The sequence below is a fragment of the Balaenoptera borealis genome (genome assembly GCF_965194805.1).
Source record: "Balaenoptera borealis genome assembly, chromosome: 1".
In the NCBI taxonomy this organism is placed as follows: domain Eukaryota; kingdom Metazoa; phylum Chordata; class Mammalia; order Artiodactyla; family Balaenopteridae; genus Balaenoptera; species Balaenoptera borealis.
In genome coordinates this window covers 174,602,223-174,624,222 of record NC_138860.1, presented here as the reverse complement: position 1 = coordinate 174,624,222, position 22,000 = coordinate 174,602,223, and positions in this window count along the sequence as shown.

The window sequence follows — 22,000 nt, the reverse complement described above, 5'->3', positions numbered from 1 at the left end:
CAGCTGTCTGAACCCCATTTAAGACCTTTCCCAAAAGTCCCACCCAACAACTTCCATTTGGCCACAAATTTAGTCACATGGTCACACCTAGCTGCAAGATAGACTGGAAAATGTGATCTTTTAATGACACAGGGATGCCCTGAGTAAAACTGGTGTTCTGTTACTCAAGGAGGAGTAGGCAACCACCAGTCTCTGGCACAAACAGGTTTCACTTAGAGTAAGCAAAACCTGCTTCCCTCTGACTTCTACCTGTGGGTCCTGGTTTGCCCTTTGTAACATCATCTATAACTATAGAGCCTGTCTTCTAAATGGCAGACTTCCTCTGCTCCTCCTCTTTTCCAGTTAACTATCCCCAGGTCCTTCAACCACTTCTCAGGACACAGGCCAACATAAGCTCTAAAGACTTCCATTTATTGATTCCACAGATAGTCAACATGCACCTGCTACCTGCCCTCCACACACAGTGACATATGAAACAGACACTCGAGCTTCCAGTTGGGATGGTCATGGAACCAATCCTCGCCAGGGAGCTGAATCTTAACAAAAAAGAAGGAAGATGTGCAGAGTCAAGGCCTCCCTGGAGGAGTGATGTTTAAACTGAGTCAGAGGAATGAGGAGTTGCCTGGGAAACCATTGAGGGGATGACTATTCCAAGGGGAAGGAACAAACAGGGATGAAGGCTCAGAGTCACCAGAAGTGAGAGGAAGGCTCAGGGTAGTTCAAGGAACTAACTCAAACTGGGGAATGGCGAGAGCTTTAGGATCCAAGAGTGAGACGTACCCTCCGGGCACAGTCTTCAGGGAGGTGGCTCAGTCATTCTCCACCTGCTCTTGCCAACACCTAGCCTCTCACCAGATCAAAAGGAAAATCAGGTCTGTTTGGCAAAACTTTTCTCCCAGCAGATGTCACTTTCGGCAGCTGCTGACTGGTCTGTTCTGGAATACTACAACAGCGCAAGGCAGGGCCTCACGGTTGGTCAATGATTTCCCAGAATCTGCCTATTTCTCTTTTTTGAAAATGATACAAAAGGCTTCATCTCCCCACTGCTAGCCTTCCAAGGCCTCCTTAGTTATCACTCCTCAGGGGTGACAATGGCTGTTACGGGGTCACTTTGGATGTTCTTTAAGTCTAGAAGGTCTGAATTCATGTAAAGAAGCCTAGTATTGTCCTGAAGTGTCCTCACCTATCTTGGGCTGCCATTTCTTTTTAACCATTTTTTGATATCTACATTGTCAAGAAACCATGTAAAGAAAAATCAGTGTGGTTTGTGTAAAACCCCAACAGGGTATAGACAGCAGCCAAACTACTTCCTTCTTCCTCTAAGGTTTCTGCTGACATCTCAGCCCAGAGCAGATCTGAAGAATGTTCCCCACAAGCTCACCAGAGACCCCACCCCCCATCCCTCACCGGGAACCTCATCTAACACTGGGCCATGGGCTCTTCCTGTAGGAAAGACGATAGAGGCTGTGAGAAGAAAGGGAGGCATAGAGACACCTCTTAAGAAAGGCAGCAAGAAACCGTCAGCAGAACATGTGGAAAACAGACCAGGGAGACCAGGGAGAGAGTATGTACTGAGCCTCACAGACAACAAGGTCCCAGTCATTTCTATCTTGGGAGGATAATCTTATTAAAAAGTGGAGGAAATGCCAACGAAAAGGTGCAAATATTAAGGTCTATTTACAGTATTTCCATTTAGTGAACTTAACACCCTAGAAATTATATTGCAATTTGTGAAATTTCCAAGACTGCTCCTGGATGTATTTTAACCCATATGAATTTGTAGCTTACTCCAGCAGTGAGGTGCAAAAATAGGAAATGGGCTCTTCTCTCAGCCTGGTCAAGGGCCCTCTGTGATGGGTGTGTAACCTCATTTGAGGAGAAGGTCAAAATCTGTATTTGAGGCACTTTGATCACGGGAGGTTCTTTCCAAATATCTGGAAGGAAGACCACCCCTTAGAGCAATGGTTCTTAACCAGGAGTGATTTTGCCGCCTTCCCCAGAGGACATTTGGCAACGTCTAGAGACATTTTTAATGGTCATGACTGTGGGGGATGCTATTGGCATCCCGTAGGTAGAGGCCAGTGAGGCTGCTAAGCATCCCGCAAGGTACAGAACAGCCCACACGACAGAGAACTGACAGCCCCGAATGTCAGTAGTGCCAAGGCTGAGAAGCCCTGCCCTTGAGTGAGGCTATTCTAGAACCTCTCTGCCAAAACCTGAAACAAGCCTAGATAAAAGCCACAGGGAAGAAAGTATTTGGAGGCTGAGTCCCAGCATGTTAGAGGGGCTTGGAAAAAAACTTGAACTTCTTCAGGTCTGTCCTAACAAGGTATAAAACCAAACTCACACAAGTTCAAGGTGACAGGCCAGTTATTGAACTACCTAATCGAACACAAATCAACAACCTTCAGAGGAAGATAAAAGAATACAGACTCTCCACAAAGAACAATCCATAGTATGTAGTCAAAAATTATCAGATGTGCAAAGAAGCAGGTAAATGAAACCCAGACTCAGCAGAGGGATTGAAACTAATTTTAAAAGAATCAAATAGAAGTTCTACAACTGAAAAGTACAATAATGGAAATGAAAAATTCACTAGATGGGCTTAACAGCAGTTTGGAGATGGAAGAAGAAAGGGTCAGTGAACCTGAAGATGGATCAATAGAAATTACCCAATAAGAAGAACAGAAAGACAAAAAAAGATTGGAGAAAAGTCTCCCAGTGGAGGAAACCTCCTCCACAGGGGCAGCTGGACGAGCCTAAAGTATTCTCCCCCACTCGATGCCTAAAATGCCACCATCAACGCTGAGTTAAGGCTCTGGCTACCACGTGGAAGTTACTTGAGAGGAAAAACATACTGAGCCACTGTCAGGCAGCCACACTTCAGCTGGAACCCTGGAGAGAGCCCGTCACTGTTCCCTGCTAATGTGCTCAATCCATCAGAGACTCCAAAAAATATTCAGAAATGGGTGGGTCCTCGGCATTTTTCCTTTCTTTCTTCTTCTCGCTTAGAGAGCGGCAGGATAGGGCAGTGGCTAAGACCCAGCCTCCATAGCCAGACTGCCTGGGTTTGCAACTCAGGTGCGTGGCCTTGGCAAATTACTTGACCTCTTTGCACCTCAGTTTCCCCATCTGTGAAGTGGGGATTTAGCAGTAGTTGCCTGGTAGGGCTCTTATGAGGTTTCAATGAAATGGTGTATAGCACATGGTATTTGTTAGTATTGTGGCTTGGGGCAAGCCCCTTCCTCTCTCTCTGGGTCTTGGTTTACACACCTGTGAAATGGCCAGGAAGCTCAGAGACAAATTTGGGGTTCAGCCAGATTTTCTGGTACAACCATCTCCTCAGCTCCATTCACTGCTCTTGTTCTTTTGACCTTGAATTAATGTTTCTAGTGTCTACATGTCTGTTCTGATCATCCTTTCTGGAATCAGGATGAGTAAATTTTGTTGATAAATATTCACAACACAAAAAAGGACATTCTCACCCCAGTTTAGATGAGGAGGAATCTGTGACTTACAGACTGAGTCAGACCCATCAGGAGTGGGCTGCATCAGGATGGTCCTTCTCCTTCTCCCTGTCCTGACCTTGGTCTGAGCCAGGCACAGCCTTGGACCCTGTGGGGGTATAAGGAACCACCCCACCTCAACACACACACAGAGCATAGGGTACAGGTGGAAACGAGGCCGCATGGGCCATGAGAGGCAACCAGCACACAAGACAGATCACACAGAAGACAGAAGGGGGGACTTCTCTGGTGGTGCAGTGGTTAAGAATCCACCTGCCAATGCAGGGGACACGGGTTTGAGCCCTGGTCTGGGAAGATCCCACGTGCCACAGACCAACTAAGCCCGTGCGCCACAACTACTGAAGCCCGCATGCCTAGAGCCCGCGAGCCACAACTACTGAAGCCCGCGAGCCACAACTACTGAAGCCCGCGTGCCTAGAGCCCGTGCTCCGCAACAAGAGAAGCCACCGCAATGAGAAGCCCCTGCACCGCGACGAAGAGTAGCCCCCGCTCGCCGCAACTGGAGAGAAAACCTGTGTGCAGCAACAAAGACCCAACGCAGACAATCAATCAATCAATCAATCAATCAATAAAATTACTTAAAATATCAGTAATAAAAAAAAATTTTAAACTATGCATTTAAAAAAAAATTTGGGAGTCATCAGTGAATAGTTTTTTTAAAAAAAGAAGACAGAAGGGGGGCAGAGATGACTTCATAGGGCATCTGGAACATAATCCCAACTTTTCATTCATTCATACGTTCAAACTTTCCTTTTCAAACCTTTATGGAGCATCCACTGTAGGCCAGGCCGAGTCACTGGCAGAGTGTGAGTCAGTGGAGAGGAGGACACAGGAAAACACAACATGCATTTCAAGGCTAATGTGAAGGGTGAGCTGCCTGGGTGGAGTGCCCAGTATTCGTTCATTCATCCAGCCGGTATTTATTGGGCACTATCCTAGGGGCTACAGTTGGAGAGATCTGGGGCCATAGAAAGGTGGGTCCTTGACCCCAGGCTAGGACTTTGGGACTTTCATAGGCCTGGGGAGCCACAGCGAGCTTCCTGAGCAACAGAATGGCAGGATCAGCGAGCCGGCCTGGGCTGCAACCTGACCAGGGCCCCAGCCAACACTTCCCAGTCACAGGCATGGGCTGCCTCCGCCTTGGCCTTCTCTGCAGTTCCGCGTCCAAAGCCCAGCCCCTCTTCAGTGCCCAGGGGCTCAAGGGGAGAGTAACAGCCTCCTGGAGCTCGGGAGCCCCTCCCGCTCCACTGAACCTTTTGGGGGTTGGGGTGTTGGCACAGCTCACAGATGACTCCTTGTCCGTTCACACATCATCCCAATTAATTTGGGTTGGTGGGAGCTGCCCCTTCATCTCCAGCGTCACCTGTCTGTACCTGCCTCACCTAGAGCCGAGCCAGAGAGAAAAGGTGAGTGGTGAGGCCTTGAGAACTCTCTGAGGACTGGGGCCGGGCATCTGGGAGAGAGCTGTTAAAGGTGGAGGTCCAGGGAGGATCTATGGAGACCCAAATTTGAAATTGTAAGGCTACATCAGGAAAGAGGACAACGGTTGAATTACGTTGGCAGTTCAGGCAGGCAGGACATCCCAGGACAGACGAGTGCATCCATCCACACACAAAGAGGGGGGAAGAAAGAAAACAAAAACAAACCAAAGCCAAGACTGGCAGGAATGTGCAACGAAGCCATTTTATTAGCTACTTCTTTCTGCTGGGTCTGTGCCTGGCAGAGCGTGGCTTCCCTCTGCTTCGCGGCACAGACCACTGGCTCCAGGAAATCTGGACTCTTTTTGCCAAAGTCCCTTCCAATTGATGTTGACATGTTCACCACTTGCTTCCTGCTCTGCTAGGGCCACTCCAGGGAGGGGGTGAAGGGGAGGGAGGGCTCTGCGCCCTCCTGTCTACACGCAGTCCCAAACCAGAGACGGCCTCCAGTCTCGGCCTCTTCCCCTCCCGGCCCTGCCCACAGCAAACCTCCCCCACCCCACCCGCCCCGGCCTCCTGCCACTGGCCCAGCTCTAAGGGCACCACTCCCCGAAATAAGCCCTGAGGCACCCATGGACACACGTGCACACAAGACAATCATTGCTTTGGAGAATCAACGATTGTCAAAGAATAATTAATGACAATGGAAAGTTGTACACAATACACCAAGTCAGTGCTTCTCAAACTTGAAAGCATCAGAATCACCTGCAGGATGTGATAAAACAGATGGCTGGGCCCCCGCTCACTAGAGCCTCCGATTCAGTAGCGGGGTTGGGGGACAAGAATTTGCATTTCTAGCAGGTTCCCAGGTGAAGCTGATGCTGCAGGTCAAGGATCACGCTTTCAGAACCACTGCCCTAAATAATGAAGAAGAAAATTCAAACATATACAGCATGTATTTATATGTAAGTACATGATTAAGATGTTGATAGTAATTATTACTGTGCAATGAGATTGATTACAGGCTTTTTGTAATTTTATTTTTCCTGTTTTATTGCAATCTTCCAAATTGCAATAAATATGACTTATTTTAACATTTAACATTTAAGCACCTCCTTCATGAGCTCTCTCCCCAGGCCTCCCCTGATGAGAATTGACTACCCTCCCATCTCCCACTGCTGCTGGCGCCTCTGATGAACTCTTTTTCCTCCTGCTTTGTGTTTGTGTTACACGGTCCCACCCTTGTCCCCACCAATAAGCAGTAAATGCCTTACATAGGAACTCTGGCTCAGGCACCGGCATACCCCCCCTGCCCCCTAGAGGGCCCAGCGTGGCACCCTCCACCCATCTGAAGTCAATGGAAAGTCAGGAGGCATGGGGCGCCGTGGAATGAACGTGGGCTCCCCAGTCCAATGGCCTGGATCAGGCCTGAGCCCTGCCACTGCTTGGCTGCTCTTTGGCCCTTATTATGGGATCTGGAATGGTCCAGCCTGCCCCCCTGGCCACCAGCTTGGCCCTCTAAGTACCCAATATCATTGCACGACCCCAATTGGAAATACATCTAGAGCCCTCCCCCACCATCAAGCATCCTGGTTACCACAATGGTCACTGGTGATGGCACCAATGTCCAGAGAGTCCCTGCAGGCCCGGAGATGCAATTTCTTCAGGCCCAGAGATATGGCTAGCCAACTCAACCACACAATGTACATTGTCTTAACTCTGTCACTTGCCAGCTTCATGGCCTTGTACACATAACCTTGGCATCTCTGAGTCTCAATTTACCCAATTGTCCAATAGTGAGGTTGCATTAGAGAAGAGACAGCAAATACCTGACACTCGTGCAGCCCTTCCCCAACCTCACCCTAACAGACATTGCTAATCAGTCCCAGTATTCTATCCTCCTTAATCAGGATGCGGCTTCTGAATTTTTCTTAACACTTGCTCCAGGCATGGTGCTCCAATCAAAGTAAACCAACATTTGAGATGGAAGCTAATTCCTATTCCTAAGATCATTCTCTACTTCCCTGAGACCTAGAACAGAGCTCAGCATAGAGTGAATCTTTGTTAAATAAATCCAAGTAGATACATTCCAGTCACCACTGGTTATTAAGAGAAAAATCTTTGGTAGCCACCAACCATCATGTACCAACCCCAGATCAACTACTTCCTCCTTCCTGGGATTCCTAGCCATTCAGTTGATGCCCTCTGCTGTCCATCAGCCTGTACTGCAAGGGTCTTCCATTCCCAGTCCTAAGGAATTGAGGGTAGTGAGGCCATTACTATCACAAATAGGCTCAAACTTCCTCATCTTGATAACCACCTGGGTGGCTTTGGATGCAATCAGTTGCAAGCCCAAACAGACACCCATTTAGTCACTCTGACCTTTGCTTGGTCTCCTTTCCTCCTGTCTCCCCTCCTCCACATCCATCCTCAGAACTGAGAGCTCAATGGTCCAATTCTCTTGCTCCACAGCTGATAATATTAAGGCCAAGTGAGGAGAGGAGACTGGCACAAGGTCACACAACCAGTCAGACCAGAACTCTGGTCCCCACATTCCCAGGCCCTGGCACTTTGACACACCAGGGTGCCTTCCTCTTTTCCAAAGAACAGGACAGGAAAGAAGTTGCTCTAAGTTGTGGAGGCTTGAATTCCTCCAGGGGCCTCATCCACTGGGGGGTCTGCTTGGAGCTGAGGAGCTACGGGGCCCCTCTGAGATCATCCTGCCATCTCCTTACCAAGACCTGCCTGATCTGACCTCCGTCTACCTCTGAACTCATTCCCCCAAGCCTGCCTCCCATTCACTCTGCTCCAGCTTCAGTGACCTCATTCCAACCTCAGGGCCTTTGCACTTACTATGACATTTTGTGGAATACTTTTGCCCCAAATCTTCGCATGACTGATTCCATCCTGTTGTTTCTCAAATGTCCTCTCTACTAAGAATACTTCCTCTACCAGCTCAGGGTGGCCCTCTGCATCAGTTTGGGCTGATATAACAAATTACCATAGACTGGGTGTCTTATAAACAACAGAGATGTTTTTCTCACAGTTCTAGAGGCTGGAAGTCTGAGATTGGGCTGCTAGCATGGCCAGGTTCTTGGCAAAGCCTCTCATCCAAGTTGCAGACTGACAGCTTCTCACTGTATCCTCACATGGTGGAAAGAGGACTAGAGAGCTCTCTGGGGCTTCTTTATAAGGGCATGAATCCCATTCATGTGGGCTCCACCCTCACGACCTACCTACCTCTCATTTAAATTCCTCACCTCCTAATACCATCACGTTGGGGGTTGGGATTTCAACACATGGATTTGGGAGACACAAACTCTTGATCTATAACATCCCCCACACTCCATCACACCCCCTTGCTTTATTTTTTACAGCTATCCATGCAACACATACTTATCGAGCAGATACTGGTCACATTTCCTTACCTGTTTTTACGTTCATTGCTTGTTGTCAGTCTCCCCACATGTACACCCCTTGGGAACAGGGGCTTTTTGGGTGAAATAGCACCCAACACTAGAATGAGCACACAGGAAGCACGCAGTAAATATTTGTTGACAAAATGAATAAATTTGGGGCTTGAAAAGGAGATAGGAAGAGAGTCCTGCACAGGAAATCAGGTGTTAAACGATGTGAGTCTGAGACCACCTCAGCTGCTGGGTGACCTTGGGCCAGTCACGACCTCTCTGAGCCTCATATGTCCTGATTCTGAAGGTCCTTTCCCACCTGGAGAGCCTGAGGCTCTCTGATCAGGAAGACCTCAGAGCCCACCCAGGATGCAGCTCTGTCCCTCAGACCTGGTGAGACGGGAAAGGTGGGCTCCCTTTCCCCCTTCTCTGTGGTTCCCTCCATTAGTTCCAGGTCCAAACCCTCCTGGGAAGAGAGATGGAAGCCAAGGTGAGCCGGCAGCCCTACTCCCCAAGAGCCTGCAGCCCGCATTCAGCCTCCGGGATAACTGTGGCCAGCTGGGCTGCATTTACCCTGCCAGCTCCCTGCCCCTGGGAAGCTGGAGAAGCTCAGCCACTGCCCACATGTGGTTGTTTGATCAGGGAGCGGGGAGAGGGAGCTGGCAGCCTGACTGCTGGGCCGCGGTGCCAGCGGGGCCAGCCCTGCTGATGGTCTCACTCGAGGGCCCAGATGTACAAGCAGAGCCAGGCACAGTGAAGTGTCAGGGTGCTGCTGCCTTCCTTCGAGCCTGGGGTGACAAAAGAGGCCCCAGGTCCCAACTCAGAGCCACATGTGGCTGTAGGCTGTGGCCGGCAGATCCCTTCACAGCCTAGAACACTTTTGGAAAAGGTACCTACAGCTCAACTGAGAGAGCTAGGAATGAGCTACTGATAGATGCAGAGCCCGTGCACCCCTAGGCTGAGAAGCAGGAATAGATGTAAGGGCCAGAAGCCTGCAGGAGCTGAGTTGGGGTTTGACCATCAGCCATGGAGCCAGAGCCACAGACAGGCTCTCTGCCCATGGAGGAGGGACAGCAAGATGAACCAGGCTGGTCCTCGGCCTTTCAGGAGGGCCTCCCCAGTGACAGCGCAGGCAGGGCACCATGTTCCTAGATTACCCCAGATGGAAACTTCTTTCAGTCAAGAGCCAAACTGCAAGGGCACTGAGCCACTAATTCATTCATACTAGGGTGTCAATGACTAAGGGTAAATTAACAAGACAATCTTCAAGTGGGGATCAAGCTTCTTGGGTTCAGAGCCTTCCAGCACAGTATCCCAGGAAGACCAGTCATACGTGGAATGAATTTTAGCTTCAAATATGTAAGTGTGTGTGTGTGTGTGTGTGTGTGTGTGTGTGTGCGCGCGCGCGCGCGCGCGTAGAGAGAGAGAAAACAAATTGCGTATCTGACATCTTTTAAATGTCTCAAGAGATCCTCAGCCTTAACATGTGTAAACGCAACCCAGAATCTACCCTCCACCCAAGCCAAGTCCTCTCCATGGGGTCCCCCCAGCACCCCCCGGTGTGCAGGCAGGAGCCCACCCCTCAACTCCATCTCCCTGTCCTATCTTTCACTAACTCCCAGAGATTTCACACCCTGAACACCTCCTGGGTCTGCCCACTTCTCTCCTGAGTGGTGGCGATGCTGGGTTGCCCATACAGGCCCACTCCTTCCGAGAGTGCGAATGGGGGCTGTGGGTCCCTGTCCTCTGCCTTCTCTTGCCGCCCCTGCTCCATCCTGCTGTAAGGGCAGGGTGTGGACACTGCAGCCACACCCTTGCACACCCACTGCTTTGCCACCCTCAGGCCCAGGGGTGCACACGTTGGCAGTGGGGGAAGAGGCCCTCACAGCCTTGGAATCAGGCTGCTGCGGCGGAGGGTTGTGGGTAGAGGCTGGGGGAAGGGGGGCAAGGGCCCTTGGCCCACAGACTTGTCTCCCTGTTGGGAGAGGCACAGACCACGGAGGTTGAGAGCAAGGCCCTCTAAAGGGTCCAAGGATGATACTGTGCCCGCCTCTACTCTTGACTGCCCAGCCAACTTCTTCTCTATTAGCCAAAGTGATCTTTTAAAAGCAATCGGATCACATTACACTTCCCTGCTTTAAACCCTTCAATGGCTCCCCATTGCTCTCAGGATAAATGCAAAACTCCTCAAATGCCAGCTATGAGGCCTCTGGGTCTGGCCCTGCCAACTTCTCCATTCTTGTCACCCACCCTTCACTCTCCACCCCAGTCACGCTGGCCTTCCTTCCGACCCACGCTGGCCACGTCGCTCCACCGACAGGCCTCAGCACATGCTGTTCCTGCTTCCTGCAATGCTCTTCCCTCCCAACCTGGCCTAATTCATTTCTCTGCATCCTTTAGATCTCGGCTCTTGATTAACCTCTTTCTCCCCCTGCTAGACCAAGGGCTCATGCAGTCAGAGACCTGTCCTTTTTTGCTTACAGCCTGGCACAGAGAGTAACAGCTGGCATTTATTGAGAGCTTAGCACGTACCAGGCATCGTGCTAGTGTTTTCCATGCATAATCCCTGTGGATCCTTGTCACAACCCTATGAGGTTTAAGGTTGTATGCTGCTATTACGTCCATTTTGCAGATGAAGAAACCGAGGCACATGGGGTTAAGAACCTTGCCAAGGTCACATTGAATAAGTGGTAGGGCCAGGACTGAACCACACAGTGTCATGGAGTCCACGGGCTTCCCTCTCATCGCTTCGGCATCTCCATTGCACGTGCCCCATGAATAGTTTTCAAATGAACAGAAAGACACACACACACACAAGATCCAAAAGAGCACACGCCAGGATGAGAACAGAGGTGATTTCTGGTTGGTGGGATTATGAATGTTTACTTTCATCTTTCACTTACTCATATGTTCCAGTTTTTCTATATGAACCAAGTATTTGTTGATGTCTTTAAATTAAGAAAGAAAACCTTAAAATCTCTTTAATCTTTTTTTTAACAACAAATACCTAATTTTTTTTTTTTTTGGCTGCCTCGTGTCTTAGTTGTGGCACGCGGGATCTTTCGTTGTGGCGCAGGGGCTCTCTAGTTGTGGCGTGGGTTCCAAAGCGCACAGGCTCAGTAGTTGAGGCGCACGGGCTTAGTTGCCCCACAGCATGTGGGATCTTAGTTCCAAACCAGGGATTGAACCCGCGTCCCCCTGCATTGGAAGGCGGATTCTTAACTACTGGACCACCAGGGAAGTTCCTCTCTTTAATCTTTTAAAAAGAAGCAGTCATGGACCAAAATCAAGACTTCCAAAGAAATGGTATGTCATTCCCTTCCACTCCACCCAAAGCCCTACTCTGGTAAAAGATAACAAAGCATCTTCCAGCGGTAAAGGCCTTGGCATGTGTCAGTTAAAACATAGATGTTAGCTTCAAGCAGACCAGGTCTTAATCTCAGCTCTACTGTGAGGCTTTGAGCCAGTCTCCTCTCTGACCTCAGGGGACGTCCTGACCTCTGACCTGCTCTGTAAAACAGGGCACTACTGCCTTATAGTCTTCACAGGACTGTTTTGAAGACTGGAGAGAAAGGGCGTGAATGCCTCCAAGTGGGTCTTGGCACATAATAGATGCTCAGTGAATGGTGGCCATCAGCCTCAGCCCAGCCCTCCTGGACAAACAGAAGACCTGGATGCCTCACGGAGCCCAAGCGCCCACGCCCAGAAGCAGCCCCTCCAGCCGCTCCGCTGCGCCTCTTGTGAGCCGCGTTCCTGCCTGCCGGCCCCAGCCGCGTCTCTCTGGGTCTAAGGACACTGGCCACCTGAGATGACCCCCACCTCCACCCCCGAGGCAAGCCACGGTGGGGGGGAACCCAAGGACGCAGGCCACCCAGACGGCTGTTTTCATGCCTGCAGGCGCCCCATGGGGGATGCAGCCCCCTCCCGCCACATCCTTGCCACCCCGCAGGAGCATTTTTTCACCTAGGTGGAAACCCCAAATCATCTTCTGGGGCTGTGGTTTGGAGACGATCTAGGGGGATTCTCTTGTGAGGCCTCGGGAAGAAAAGCAGAGGAGGGCAGAGAGAAAGGGAACGAGTGAGCGAGACGGGAGAATGGGCCGCCTGGAGGCCCCTGCGGCTGGTCTGGTATTTACTTTCTGCCACAGCCTTGAATACCGTGGGGCTCTGAAGGAATTTCCAAGAAGATGGAAATTTGAGGAAATCAAAGTTTAATTAGTCACAGCTGCTGTAATGTATTCCAGGTGATGGCTGGTGTGGCCGCATCTCCCCTCCAAGCCCCCTGACGCCTCTCACCCTCCACGGGGGCAAGTAAACAGCGGGGTGTTTGCGGTGGGAGCCCTTTCCCGGGTCAGCTGGGCAGGGATGGGGGGCGGGAGCGGGCCGCATGCTACCTCCTGCTACCTGGACAGACACGGGGGAGGGAGCAAGAGGGCGGGTTACGCACAGGCTCTGCCCTCCTCTCCGCTCCTTGTTCAATTCCCATGCGGCTCTTGGCTCTTTGCGAGTGAGAGCAGAGGACTTATGGAAGGCCGGAGAGCACGGGCTAGGAGTAAGGGGGAGGTCTCAGCTCACTCCTGAGTTACAGCGTGACCTTGGACAAGTCGCTTAACTGCGAGACTGGCAAAACATCCAGGAGTCAGAGCGCTCGGTGGGAATCCCAGCTCTCCCACTCCACTCTGTGGCCTTGGGGATGTTGCTGAACCTCTCTGAGTCTCGGCTGCTCCAACTATAAAATGGAATGAGGAACCGCATTGGCACATAGGATTGTCGTAAGAGTTAAGCGAAGTCCCTTAAGTCAAGGAGCGTACGTGGAGGACGTTAGCACAGAGCTGACAGGAGCTCAGTTAGTGACCACGGTGGGCCTCAGTTTCCCTGCCATCAGACTGGAATGGGATTGCGGTACTATACGAGAGGGAGAAGCACTTCCAGCCCCTCAAAGTAAAGCCAAGCTGACAGACACGCAAGGGCAAGGTTAACCCATCAGAGCACTGTTCTTCAGAGAGGGGTCTGCTGAGAGCCCAAAGGGGCTGACAGGTGGCACCAGGTGTCCTGTGATGGGTCCAGCTCCAGAGCTGGGAGGGTAACTGATAAGGGTGCGGAGCAGGTTCTCCCTTCTCTGGGTCTGTGCAAAGACGAACCTGCCACCGTGACCACCTGCAGGAGCCCCTCTGCTGTGTTGACACCGGCCTTCCTCTCTGTCCTTGTCATCTTGTCAGGGGGAGTGTCCACGCTCCCAGCCCCAGATGGTTCACAAGCTGGTTCTGTGTAGTCGCAACCAAGTTTGGGGAGAGGGACAGGGGCTGGGGCTTGCCTTTTCCCCCTACTCTGCCCTCCACTGAGCCCTCACTCCACCCTATGTTTGGGGGTTCAAGTGTCTTGGAGTGTCAAAGGGGGCAGTCCCCAAGAACACAGACGGGCACCCTGCCAGCTGACTGGTCAGTGGGCAGTGCTCCTGCTGCAGTCCGTGGGAAGACCTCAGGGGCCAGCAACCCAGCCACAGAGGGCTTGAGGACGCTGGGCCATCTGCAGTGTGTGCTCTACTCCACGCAGCTCCCTGGGGTCTGCCACAGACGGTTCCCTCGGGATGGAGCTGGACCTGACTCCTCTCTCCCCCATGTGGTCTCTCCAGGGCCAGCTCCCGCCCCCTCCCCACCAACTTCTCCCCCTCTGTTTCTCTAATTTTTTCCCCAGCCTTGGGGGTTATTTCTAGTCTAAGTCTTTGAAACTCATAGCTAAGAATCCATTCTTTTTTCTCTCTTCATTTCTGCTGTGTCACCCCTTCCCTGAGGCAATGATCAGAAGAGTCTAGCGTACTGAAGGGAGGGGTCAAGGGGTAGAAGGAAACACCAGAAACCAACGCCTCTCGGTTAACAGTTCAAAAACAGTACCCTGCTTCGTAGCAGAGGAAGCTCATGCGTAGTTCCAAATATACGTCTAGCAGCCATGCTGTTGTACGGACTATTTTCCTTGATTAAATGTATTACCTGTGAAGACTGTCATTTGTCCATTATTTACCTTTCTCTTCCCTTGCAGTGGTTATGAAGAAGTGAAAGGGAGTGTGGCAGACATTATGGCTTGTCTGTCCGCAGCTTTCCCCCCCCTCTTTCCTTGTCAGCCAAATTGCTTCTACCTCAGAGCCCGAAAATGCCAGCTGGTCACTTTCCTATCCTCCCTTGCAGCTAGAGATGGTCAGGGGACCCAATTTTGGTTAGTGGGACCTGAGAGGAAGTTGGCTGAGGTGACTTCTGGGGAAGGCTTTCCTCTCTGGTTTAAAAAAGAGAAAAGATAGGTGAGGAGAAAGCCTCCTTCCTGCCCATGGTGGCCATCTCGTGATCACACAAGGACCAGCCTGAAGACAAAAGCCAAGACCTGAGGTCGGCAGAGCAAAAATGGAAAGCACCTGGGTCCCTGATGATATCATTGTGCTTTGTAGAATCAACCCCCAGACTTCTGGTTAAATGAAATAAAGAGTGTTGTCATCGTGTGAAAACTCTTTAAGATTTACTTCAGCCACTTGTAGCCAAAAGCAGCCCAACTTATGCTGAGAAAATATTCCGGAATCCTTTCAGGTCTGTGCTAGTCAGGGCTCTTTTTAGTTGCAAGGTAGCCACAGGAATCCAACTTCAGCTTGCTTAGCCAAACAGGGCAATTTTAAAAATTAATACACATGGGTATCTTGTGAAACTCAGCAGAAATATGACTGCGCCTCAGAATAGTTGAAACCAGGGACTCTAAGACTGTCAGAATTTTCTCTCTGACCCTCATATTGTGTCCCACCATTCTGAGGTAGTAAATCCTTGGTGATTTATCACAAAAAGTCTGATTGTTTGGAATTGACTATTTCTCAATTTAATTTTAACATGCCTGGAGAAAAAGGATGAATGCATTTCTTAGCGTTAAAACTATATATTGCAGAAAGACTTCTTTTGAAAGACAATAACTGATTCATGTTGTTAATAATTTACCTCTAGAGTTCTAAACATGCCCATGAAGCCTCAAGGTTCTGGAAAAATAGTTTCCTTTTTTGAATGTTCAGCGTGTCATATTCTGGGTGTGATATGAGTATGGCTGATGGTGAGAAACCCTCTTCTCATGGGAGAGAGAGCTTCCCCCTCCCCGGTGCCTGTGTGAGGAAGCCAGTGCCTCAGACACAGGCGGGGCTCGCTTCGCATGGGGGCGACATCGTCTTCTGATGAGTGGAAACCTTCCCTCTGCAGAGAACCTGCTGCTTCACTTTCCCAAAATGAGTTCAATATTTGGTTTCAAATCCTCCTTCAGGCGCCAACTCAGGAAGAACTTTCAACGTCGTGGGAACTCGGTCAACCTATAAACAAAGACTTTTGAGTGTTGTGTCAGTAAGAAGTAAAGGTTGTATGATTTTCTAAGTCTCTCTTTTACAGGTTTAGAAGCAAAAGATCAGTTTTTGAAAGAGAAAAAGTTTGATAAGAATAGCACAATCTAATGTGAAACGGAAGAGAGCAAGTAGGCAGTTAGGAGTGGATGTCCTCTGTCACACCTGGATGGCTTGGCCATTTGTGTGTTTAAAAAGCTTTTCTGGTGATTCCGAGGCACAGAGTGTGAGTCCCTTGAGGACAGGGCCCATGTCTTACGTGTCATTGAGTCCCTGTCCCTAACATTTACATGACTGGTGCACAGTAGGTGCTTAATAAATGTCCCCTGAATCAATGAATGAGGAAAAGGAAGGATGGGAACGCAGAAGTCAAGGAAGGTTTTCTTCTGTAGGATTTTCTCATCCATAAAGTACCAGAGAATCTGTGTCTCTGGGAGTGGCCCCTCCAGGTAGGGGTCGGGTAGACAGGAGCTCAGTGGAGGCCAGGGCCCTGCCCGGGGTGCTGACCTGAAGCTGGGGTTCAGTCCAGACAGAGCAGCTTCTCGGAAGCCCCTGCCCGTGGGGAGGCTCACTGCCCTGCACCAGGCCCCGAGGAGAAAACACATTTGTTTACTTGACCTGAGTGACATGTTCATTGATTTCTCTGGAGTGGTTCATTCATAAATGCAAATTGAGCTCCCCTCCTGGGGACGCCAACGGCCTTTTAACAAGCTCCCCAAGGCGTGACTTCTGAAAATGAGTCACTGATGAGCCAGAAATGGAGTTCACCTGCCCACCCTGGCCCTGCTGGCCCAGGACCACAGAGCAGCGGGGCAGGAGGTGCCACCTTGGACTTGGGGGTGGGGGGTGGCCTCGGCCAGCAGGCGGAGTGCGGTGGGCGGGGCAGAAGTGAAATGCACCAGCTCCTTCACGCTCACAAGCATCTGGACAATTAAGGCAAAAGGGGTTTGTTGCTCACATTTTCTCCATCAATCTCCCACTGCAGTCAGCTTGCGTAGATGAATGTAACAAGAGAAATGGGCTGAGAGGGTTTCTTCAACAGAAACACCGCATTTTCTTTCTTTTGGGTCCCAATAATTTCAGTTCTTGCCAACACCAGCTGCTCAGGGAACACTGAGGAAACAGAGGCCCAGAGAGGAGCAGCGACCTACCCAAGGTCAGACAGCCTGGTGTTTTTTAATAAGGATTTACTGTTCACAATCAGGCACGTTTACATCTGTAATCTCGCCTGATCCTTACAACAAACTTATGGGGTAGGTATTGGTACCCATCACTTTATTTTATTTTATTGTAACATTACTTTTCATTATTTCTAACCTTGCCCCCTTTCTCCCTCACGTTCTATTTTAGGAACGATTTTCTTTTCTTTTGTCTTACCAGATGACACTGTTGGAGCTGATCCTCAGAAGGCATCTGGGATCCACTGGTCTGGAGAACACTTGCTTCCTTTACTTTTGTTGTTGTTTTGTCCCCTCTACTTCTTCCTTTTACTTCCTTATCCCTTTCTTTCTCCTCCACTTCTACCTCTTTTTTTTCTCCCTTCCCTTCACCCCATTTTTCCTTAGACGACAGCCCAGAGACTGGCCCAAGAATTAAGAGATATGAGTTCAAGTTCCCGTCCTGCCACCAACTTGCTGGATGACCCGGGACAAGTCACTTCTCTCTGAGCTTTGGTTTTCACATCTGGAAAAGAAGAGGTTGATCCTTTGCTCTTTGAAATTGCTTCCAGCTTAGAGATCCTGAAATGGCTACGACCTCTGGTACTCTGTTGACTCACAACGGAAGCAAATGGATTTTGTACTTTCTAATCTGCCGGCTGAAGTCTTAACCTGAGAAATCGGGGTGCGTTAGTAAGAAGTCACACCGATGGGGACAGCCTGGTACTCCTGCCCACTGGAGAGGCCCCCTCCGTATCTCACTCATGATTTCCACCGTGATGAATCACCAGCGCGTTCGCGCTTGTGAGAGGGCTCCTTGCATGCACTCTCCTTCAGAATGATGGGCCATCTCACTTTGTTCTGTTTATTGTGTGTGACATGGCTGTCACTACTGATTCAGCATTATTGAGAGAGAAACTTCTCATTTCTTCTTAGGGATTTTGCCAGCAATTAGGATGTGCAGCCAGCAGTTGAACGATGGAAACTTAGTGACGGTCAAAGCCTTTTTATACTCCATTATTCTTTTGAAGAAAAATTGTTATGAAAATTATTAAATAAATAGGAAAGAGTGAAATAGTCCTAAAAGATCAGGAGATTTAAGGAAAGCAACTCATAAACATAATATGGTACTCTTCTCACAATACTCATTCAACTCTGCTCATTCTAACCCTGGTTTTATCTGAAGATTCATCAAACACTTCTTACAACTTTCCCTTCAGTAGGTTTTAAGAGGAAAGCATTCCCAGGGAGCATTTATGTTCTAGGACTTGAGGACTTTAGGGATGGGTATTTAAAAGCCCAGGTCTTTGTTCTCTCTAATAAAAGGGATGTGACTGCCTGCTTTTGACTAATCACAAAACCAGTGATACTGGTCTTAAGAAAAAGGACATATGGCTGTAAGTTGTGTTAGTTTTCTATTGATGATGTAACAAATCGCCACAAGTTAGTGATACTAATGTATTAGTATCATTAGATACAAATGATACTAATGTATTATCTTAGAGTTCTGGAGGTCAGAGGTCTCACTGGGCTAAAAAGCAAGATGTGGGCAGGGCTGCGATCCTGCTGGAGGCTCTAGGGTAGAACTCATTCCTTGCCTTTTCTTCTGGAAGCTGCTCTCATTCCTTGGTTCATGGCCCTTTTCCATCACTCTGACCTCTGCTGCTGTCGTCACATCTCCTTCTCTGATGGGACTCTGCTGCCACCATCTTTCACCTATAGCAACCCTTGTAATTACATCGGGTCCACCCAGATAACCCAGGAAAATCTCCCCATCTAAAGATATTTAAATTAATACTTTAATTAATTCACTTAATAAATTGATTTTAATTATTAATAATTTAATAATGAATTGTTTAAATTACTAATTTAATTAATCTGCTACGTCCTTTTTGCCATGTAAGGCAAAACATTCATGAATTTAGCACATGAACGTGGAAATCTTTGAGGCAGCCATTATTCTACTCACCTACAGGTATCTTTTGACCTTAGGAAAACCAACCTGATAGATTGCAAAAGTAGCCGCAGATTCCTTTCATCCCTAGACCTATGTCTCTTCTCAACATGACTTTGTAACCCTTTCCAATGAGAGGTTGAGTCTATTCCTTTACCTTTTGAATTTGGGCTTGGTCATGTGACTTTCTTGGGTCAATGGGACATTAGCAAATGTGATGCAAGCAAAGACATTGGGGATTGCCTTCTCTTGATGCTCTAGGGAGCCCCATGACGACACCCATGTTAACAAGCCTTAGGTAGCCTGCTGGATGATGAGACACAGCTCAGTTACTGCTGTCACCCCAGCCAACAGCCAACCACATACCAGACAAGTGAGTGAGACTATTGTCTGTCGGTTGACTGTGGACACATGAATGAACTCAGCAGAGACCAATATAAGAACAACCCAGCTGATCCCGGCCCAAACTGCCAAACCATAGAATCCTGAGCAAATAGATGTCTCTTTTAAGCCACTATATTTTGGTGTGGCTTGTTACACAGCAAATGCTGACTGATATAACTAGTGACCCACTGTCACCCGATCAGATAAAGTTTTTTCAATTATGATATCCTTACATCAAACATTTCCTCCTGGTTCTCATTATAGAGAGGCAGATACCTTTCTATTGACCAGTAAAATATAACAGAATTTCTTCCTAAACAAAGGTTTAACAAAGTATTTCAAGTCCTCTTTCCTCTATTAGATTCAATTTCCTTGAAGGCAGGGATGATGTCCTCTGGGTCAGGTCTTTCTCATAGAGCAGGAACTCAGATGGTATAGAGCTTAAGAGCATGGACTCTGGAGTCAGGTATACATAAGTTCAAATCCTGAATTTATCTGCTGATGATAAGAACTTAGGCAAGTTACTTAACCTCTCTGCAACTCGCTTTTCTCACCTTTAAAACCATAATTCAAAAAGACACATGCACCCCAATGTTCATTGTAACACTATTTACAATAGCCAGGACATGGAAGCAACCTAAATGTCCATCAACAGAGGAATGGATAAAGAAGATGTGGTACATATATACAATGAAATATTACTCAGCCATAAAAAGGAATGAAACTGTGCCATTTGCAGAGATTTGGATGGACCTAGAGACTGTCATACAGAGTGAAGTAAGTCAGAAAGAGAAAAACAAATATCGTAAAATATCGCTTATATGTGGAGTCTAGAAAAATGATACATATGAACTTATTTGCAAAGCAGAAATAGAGACACAGACATAGAAAACGGACGTATGAATACCTGGGGGGGAAGGTGGGGTGGGATGAATTGGGAGATTGGGATTGACATATATACACTACTATGTATAAAATAGATAACTAGTGAGAACCTACTCTATAGCATAGGGAGCTCTACTCAATGCTCTGTGGTGACCTAAATGGGAAAGAAATCCAAAAAACAGGGGATATATGTATACGTATAGCTGATTTGCTTTGCTGTACAGCAGAAACTAACACAATGCTATAAAGCAGCTATACTCCAATAAAAATTAATAAAAAAAGAAAAAGAAATCTAGTCACAAATTTTATCTGTGACTTGACAATAATAAATCACCTACAACATTGATTATTTTGTAACAAACAAAGCATTGATGACAAAGAATAGTCCCATCTTGCTGTAATGTGGTGCCAAAGGATAATTTTCAAAATGTTAAAGACATGATTTTCATACAAATATAAAATTAATGCATAAAAAATAAAATGAGGCTAATGAAAATACCTACCACATGGGATTGTTATGATAATTACATCCAATGATATGTATGAGCACTTTGAGAATGTCAGGTACAAGTCCTCAAAAATGTTAGTGATTATTATTACACAGGGCAGAGCATAGAGTAGGTGCTCAGTAGAGACTTGCCCATTTGACTTGAGTCAGATTTGGGGGATTTGGTTTTGGGAGAATCAGGAAACAAAATTTCCAGGGCCCAAATTTAGACAAACTTCAGTTCTTTGGTAGAGTGTGAGGATGCCTGAGACATTACAGGCCAAAGAAGTGTCAGTTCTCCTCATTCAGAAGTTTACCTCCAAATTAACACTTGACCCAAGTCTCCTGAGTAGATCCTGATTCTCAGCCATGCCAGAGTAACTGAAGCTCTTGGGACCTTCATGATCCAGTGCTGCTCCCGTGGTAACTAGTCTTCAAAAATGCCCTCCCTCTGAACCAGTGAACACACCTCCCACTACTCACTGCACCAAAATGACAGCATGTGACTTCCAAGGCTGGGTCATGTGACTTTCAAGACTTCAGCCTGGGCCTCTTGGAATGCTTTCCCTGGATGGAGCCAGACACCATGTAAGAAATCCAACTAGCTTGAGTCCACCATGCTATAAGGAAGCTCAACCAACCACATGGAGATGCCATGTAGCAGGAGAGATGCCTGATCATCCTTCAGCCATCTTGGACGTCCAGCCCAGGTGAGCTGTTAGATGACTCCAGCATCAGTAGCCATCTGACTGTAACCTCAGGAGAGACCGAGAGCCGGAACCACCCAGCTGAGCCCCATCAAATCCACAGAACCATGAGAGATAATAATAAGCAGTTATTTTAAGCCACTAGGTTTCAGGATGGTTTGTTATGCAGTAGTAGATAACCAGGCAAGCTGCCAAAACTTCCCACGAATTCATTCCCCAGCCATTTTTTCACTGATTCAATCCACAAACTTTGCAAACAAATAAATCAAAGTCCAATATTGGGCCCTGTGAGACGAGTTCATATTCAAGCAACGTTTGAGAATCTGTGGCTATGGGCCAGGCACCACCCCAGGCACTTCCGCACATTTTATGGTATTTAAACTAGCAGTTATGAGCTTGGACTCTGCCATTAGACTGCTTGGGTTCCAGTCCGGGCTTTACCATTTACTAGCTGATGACTTTAAACAGCTTAACCTCTGCCTCAGTTCCTTCTTCTATAACATATAGAGGATAATAACACCAACCTCATAGTTTTGAGGATTAAATAAAATAACTCCCATAAAATGCTATATGCCTGGTCACAGAGTAAGCATTCAGCAACTGGAAAATACTATTATAATTATTATCACAACTACCACCGGCTTCTGCCTTTGAGGAACCTGGAGACATAAGACACGGGCAGAATAACATTCCAGAACCAAAGCAAGTACCCACAAGTGTT